This window comes from Periplaneta americana, chromosome 3, assembly GCF_040183065.1.
Source record: "Periplaneta americana isolate PAMFEO1 chromosome 3, P.americana_PAMFEO1_priV1, whole genome shotgun sequence".
Classification (NCBI taxonomy): Eukaryota; Metazoa; Arthropoda; class Insecta; order Blattodea; family Blattidae; genus Periplaneta; species Periplaneta americana.
Window position 1 is genome coordinate 134709541 of NC_091119.1, and position 7361 is coordinate 134716901.

Below are 7361 nucleotides of genomic sequence, written 5' to 3' on the forward strand. Positions count from 1 at the left end.
CACCTTAAATTGGATTCAATTTTCTTTGCAGATGATTTGGTATTATTAGCACTTTCAGAAGACGACCTCCAAAGGTCAATATATAATTTGCAGCAAGTAGCAGCCAAATACAATATGGAAATTTCAACAGATAATACAAAAATTATGACATTCTGTGGGAAATACCCAAAGTAAAATTTGTCTCGATAATAAAATATTAGAAAGATGTAATAGTGTCCCATATTTAGGTTACAATCTTTCCATTTTTTGAAGAATTGGACATATCACAGAAAATTAATAAATACACAAGAGCTATGGGCATTATAAATAGTGTGATGAAACCATCCTTGATTCAGAAACACACCCGCATACGTCTCTACAACACATTGGCACGACCGATGCTCAGCTATGGCAGCGAAGTATGGACACTGAGGAAAGCAGATAAAAACAGAATAACGGCTTGTGAAATGCGATTCGTGCGAAGAACAGCGGGCTATACTAAATGGGATCTGAAAAGAAATTGTGAAATTTTAAAGGAACTAAAAACTCAACCAGTTTTAGATTACATTGTTCAGCATCAGTCTAATTGGAAACATCATTTGGAAAGAATGAGTAATAGTAGACTCCCAAAGGCAATTTATGATTATGTACCACATGGCCAAAGATCTGTGGGTCGTCCTGCTAAGAGATGGCGTGAAAATTTTATGTGAGACCGTAACAGGCCTTGTGGCCTAACACTTGTCAGGCAGAAGAAGAAAAAGAAAAAATTCGTTAAGGTTTCATATGGGAGATATGTAAGTAAATGGATTGTAATCATTAGTCGATTTACATTTTACATGATAAAAGTAAATACACACTTTCTTTCCTCTCCATTGACTATTTTAATCATTGCGCATTCGTTATAAATCGGGAGCCTTCGGCAGTATGATGGATAGAGTTAAATTAGTGTGGGGAGAGGGAGGGGCAAATCCCTCTTTCTTCAGCGAAATTCAAAGCAAAACTAATATATTACTATTTACATGACTGCTGTTCCACAGAGAAGGTCTTGTTTGTATTAATGTTAACTTAATAAGGAATGTTAGAGAACTGGGATAATAAATCAAGTTAACATAAACATGGTGAATGGAATCTGTTAACTAATTATTGTTGGCTTTTGTTTCACCAACGAATGACAGAGTTTACATTAAAAATTGCATATTTAGGCATACTAATCAGTGGTGTTGCCATCTGAGATCCACGAAGAAGAAAGCATATTGATTTTTAAATTAACGAAGTCTATTTCTGAGGAGTTGTTGGAATATATTACAAACAGAATAGGCCCTAATTAACTTCTCACGCTGTCAGTCTGCAAAGAGAAGTTGGTTACTGTAAATATGACAAAGTGACAAAGTGTAGCTTACATGTTTTCAATTCTTGTTCTTAATTTTCTTCATTTAAACTACTTCCAATATGTATTCGTACTGTACATATTTTTAGTGGATCATTTATTATTACTAGGGTATTTAGCGTCGATGGAATTGATCGTAGTGAGATGATATTTGTCGAGGTAACGCCGAGGATTTTTGATGAATTACCTGACATTCGCCTTACAGTTTGTGAAAACCTAGGAAGAAATCCAACCAAGTAATCAGCCCAAGCGGGAATCGAACCCGCGGCAAACCTCAGCTTCGGATCAGCAGGCAAACGTGCCTATCGTCTGAGCTATGTTGAGTCTTCTAATATATGATTAAGTTATAATCTAATTATTTTCTAAGTATGACGAAAAGTACAGTAACTTTACATACATACATACATACATACATACATACATACATACATACATACATACATACATACATACATACATACATACATAACACATTATGTCTCGTTTCTGTTACTCTCTAGGCGTATGTAGGTCTGTTATTCTGTTGTGAAAATTTGAGTCTTTCATTATATCTATTGCCTACTCTTATCTATCCTAGATTAAATTATCCTAAGTTTACTCGTCTAAATTTATAACATTGACATAGTTTATGAATGTATGCGCATGTTCTTGCATTATTTTAAGCTTTGTGAAAGTCCACTTGCCAGTTTTCCTTAACATTTCTGGGTCCATTACTCTTTATAATTTACGTAAATGACCTATGCCAGGATATTACATCAAATGTGAGGCTATTTGCAGACGACTGCATTATCTATAGAAAGATTAGAAATAATTCAGATGTAGATGCTATTCAAACAGACTTGAATAGCATTTACAACTGGGCGTTAAAGCATAGGATGAAAATAAATGGTTCTAAAAGTAAATCTATAACATTTTGTAAAACCCGAGAGGAAACTAGTCTAAATTACGAATTCAGTGGTGTTGTAATTCCGCAAGAACAATGTTGTAAATACCAAGGAGTGTATTTAAACTCCAAACTTTCTTGGGGAGAGCATGTTGATAATGTTACAGGCAAAGCATGGAGGGCACTTCACTTTATTATGAGAATCTTGAGAAAGGCTAGCCCCAAATCGAGGGAAATAGCATATCTAACATTAGTGCGACCGTTAATGGAATACGGAACTACGTGTTGGGATCCCTATAGAATATATCAGATAAATTCCTTAGAAAGAATCCAGTATAGGGCAGCTAAATTTGTTAAAGGTAAAAGAGAAGATGGGAACGATACGATAAAAGACCTTAAATGGGAAACTTTGGAAAACAGACGTAGGAAAACTAGAATAACATCATTGTATAGAGCACATCTAGGTCAGAAAGCATGGGTAGACATAACGGCTCGGTTAGAAAAGCCAACGTACTATGGTAGGAACGATCATGATTTTAAAATCAAATGTAGGAAACAGAAAACGGATGTAGGTAAATTCTCATTTTTAAATAGAACTATAAATGATTGGAATGACCTACCTGCAGCGGTCTTTGAGGGCTGTCCTTCCTTAAGGAGATTCAAGAATAATTTAAAGAGTTATGTATAAAGTGAAAATTAAAATTAAGGTGACATTCAACACTTAATTTTTTAAGGTGGCATGTATTTATCTAGCCTGACGAGTTTACTTCCTTGGTTTGAATTGTAAATTATTTAAAAATAGCGTGTAAGAGGGCCTTACACTAGAAATGTTTAGTTTAAATGTAGTTCTGTTTATAAGTATGCATAAGGGTGTAATTATTTGACTTATTTGAACTATTGTATCAGTGAAGCGAGGTGAGTCAGTGAAGTTATGGCTTTACAGTGCAGTGAACAGTTCCGATCAGTGATAATTTATAGCGTCAATGAAATGTGTTCTATAGTGTCAGTGAAATGTGTGCTAAAGTGTCAGTGAAATGCGTCATAGTGCCACTACAGGGAATGAGATGAGAGTAAAGTGAAAGACTATTGAAAATTATGTAGGACCTATACATAATTATGTAGGTTGTGTTGTAAAATTAGGTGTTTTATTTTATGTTTAATTATTATTGTGTTAAATTGTATTGTGTATTCTTATTGTATTGTGTATAAAATTGTATATGTGTTGTAAATTTTATTATGTAGGCTATTGTAAATTTTATTGTGTATTGCTTATCATTTTAACTGTGTATTGTTAATATTGTATATACCACTGCCACCGGGTGCTTGCCCACTTGCAGTGTAAATAAATACATACATACATTTCCCGCTGGAACGCTAGTCTTTGGGTTCCAGCGGGAAATGTTAAGGAAAACTGGCAAGTGGACTTTCACAAAGCTTAAAATAATGCAAGAACATGCGCATACATTCATAAACTATGTCAATGTTATAAATTTAGACGAGTAAACTTAGGATAATTTAATCTAGGATAGATAAGAGTAGGCAATAGATATAATGAAAGAATCAAATTTTCACAACAGAATAACAGACCTATGTACATACGTCTAGAGAGTAACAGAAACGAGACATAATGTGTTATATTGTAAACATACAGGTAGCAAGGCATGTAGTATTACGTTTATTGTAATGGGACATGCCGTTCAACTAATATAAAAAAATTAAAAAATACATACATACATACATACATACATACATACATACATACATACATACATACATACATACATACATACATACACACATACATACATACATACACACACATGGTTGTTCAAAAGTCCGACGACATAGACGAACTCCATCATTAGTGCAGATAGCAAAAAAGCGAAAGATGGAAAGAGAGGAAAGTTGTTGGAAATATGCATAGTTTTCAATCTAAAGTGTCTGACTTTTCAACGTTGAGGCTGTACACTAGTACCACAGTCTAGTATAAACAGGCACGAAGCTCAGTATATAGTAAATATGCATTCATAGATAGTTGCTAACCACTAGGATGCTGATATTGCCTCATTACAGACAATGCGAAATATTACCGGCAGAGTCTATTGTTCCTAGCACCCTCACAACTCGAGCTTCGTGACTGTATATATAGACTGTGCTAGTACGACACACCCGCCAGTCCCAATGCTGCCAAATTAAGGACTTTTCCGCTAGTTCTACCGGATTTTAGATAGGCCTACGTTTTATATTTTAACCGAGAAAAATAGTTGATATACAGAGTTAGCGATTACTCGACTTCTCAGAGTGCAAATAAACATTTCTTACATTAATTGAATAAGAATTCAGGGGAATTTTATTCTTGCCTGGCGCTTTTCTCTGAACTTGTATTGGCAACATTGGCTATTTTTAAATATATATTGAACGACAAACTGTGCACCACTTTCTCCTTCATTGTTCGGTTTTTGAAAATAAAAGATACCTTAACGTCGGGCGTTTATCCTATTGCAATATAATATATGAAAAACTATAAAGGTAGGCGCTCACTTACCTAAAAAAATTCGTTCGGCGCATTCGAATTTTTATTGCAGTATCGCTAACTTCTCCACATTTCCGAATTGATAATCAAATAGTTTACCACTAGACTGCATTATTTAATTGTAGTACTCTGGACTGAACCTGGAAATAAAATGAATAGTTCTGTAACTTAAACTGTGAAGGACATATCTGGTCGATTAATTAGGTATTTTCCCAGTCTCGTCTCATAATATGTTCTTTTTGTATGTTTGTTGTTGTTTAGTCAACATTTCCGAAGACAGGTCTGAATCTCACAAGTGATACCAAGAAGGCACCACTTACGAGGCAACTAGATCAGGAGATAATGGGGCAGGGTGGCCATTTTCTTTCCCTTTCCATTGCATACATCATCGACTAGCTGCATATTACACTAGTCAGACTTCAGATACATACAAACAATTATTCTTTCTCTGACACATATCGTCAAGTGAGATGTGATAGATGTACATATCAGTCAGAACCTCAATCAGAGGATTCTTTTTGTATATTGTAATGCTGTAATACTTCACGTCATCCATTTCATTTGTAGTTTCAGTATTACCGCGATTGAAGATCTTGTAATCGATATAATTGTCGTGACCTTTATTTTCATAATGGCCCCTACGGAAATCCAATTAGAATTGTGGCATGAATTATGGAAGGAATTTGGTCATACAGTCAGAGGTGATACGGCGAAGTGGGCGATACTTCATTTGAAATAGTGTAAAGAACACAAATCGGATCGCGCCGAACGAATCCGTTCCAGTAAGTGGGCACCTAACTTTATTTAATGTTTTAGATAAGCATGTTGCTACAAAGAGTTCTATAATATTGTATATTATAAATATTTCCACTATAATGGATAGGCCTAAGTGTTAATTTTTAGAATAGACTGGGTATTCCAAGTTAAATGACTTTGCATTAATAATTAAAACTATTATTCTAATTTAATCCTATATGTAGTTCAAAAGGGGCTTCTATGGCATTTCTCTGAGCCCTTTGCATATACATTACTGAGATTTTTCGCAGTAGGAACGAACATTTTTTTCATGATTAGTCATTTTTCAAGTCATCGAATATATTATAAAGTTTAAAAGCCGACTAATATTGTATAGTGCACTTAGAAGATTCCTTCATGGTACATCCTACGTAACTTACTTCTTCAGATTACATATTTTGTTCGCATAAATCTGTATTTGGAGGACAGTTATTAGAGTAACAAGGTACACAATAAGTTGACGATTGTTTTCAAAATTGGCAAATTATGCAGCCACTAAAATGTTAGTTGGTGGGTTTAAAAGGAAAGACACATGTTTGGGAGAACTGGTTGAAAACCTACGAGCTGTTTTTTGACATTTAAAACCATCATAAAGAATTCCTGTCGCAAACTTTCTAACAAGGTTGAGGACTCTGTATAGCCCATTACGTCATCACACCTATTTGGTCAATGAATCGCATAAATTAGCTCTCGCGTTGTAAAGTGACATACTGGGCATTGTTTACACTGATATTTTACATGTGACATAGTAAGTGTGTATCGTGTGAACGTGTCGGTATTTCAGCTCAGATCATTCTTATGTGTGAGTAAAGAAATTTATGTCTTTGCCACGTTTGGCCGTTAGTCTGTTCTTCGTATCATGGCTCTCAATGAACAGGTATTTACACAATTTAGTATTTAGGACATGTAGCACGTATGGGCGAATCCAGAATTACATATAGAGTGTTAGTTGGGAGGCCGGAGGGAAAAAGACCTTTGGGGAGGCCGAGACGTAGATGGGAAGATAATATTAAAATGGATTTGAGGGAGGTGGGATATGATGATAGAGACTGGATTAATCGTGCTCAGGATAGGGACCAATGGCGGGCTTATGTGAGGGCGGCAATGAACCTCCGGGATCCTTAAAAGCCAATAAGTAAGTAAGTTAGTATTTAGGACCTTAAAATTCTCTTTAATAGGAATATTTTAATTTTTTCTTCCACATTCGTCAAGAATTAGGCCTAAATAGACATTTTCGGCCTAAGTGAATTTTCTTGCGATCTTTCAAGATTCGATGTTCCAGTGGCTTGTACTTTGTTAGGAGAAGAGGCGGTTTTGGATTACCTATTCTTGAAACAGTTGTTGGAGAGAGCTGTTTTGTACTTTTGAATTTTGTATTCTACATTTAAGTCCTCTCAAACTTTGTCCTTTATTTTTATAAACCAGTAGTGTATGTACTGCAGTTCTTCACAAAAATTTTTCTCTCACTTAAGTAGATCACTTTTTTCTCTTGCTGTCGAAGTGTGCACCTTTTAGTTCCATATAAATATATGAAAAGAGCCACTGTATTACAATCTTAATCTGAAATTTTGTTACATGATGTTTATTTTTAGTGCATTGTTTAAAATTCCTAAGGTCTGTATAAATTTGAAATTTCTTTATGTACAGTAGTGGCAAAAAACAACCGGACTGACCATTGTAGCTGATTTCAGAGCCTTATTCACTCCAGAGCACGATAGACTGGTAACTAAGACTTTCGTGGTTCGAATCCTGCCTGGGAAGGAAATTTTTTTTGTTCCTTATTC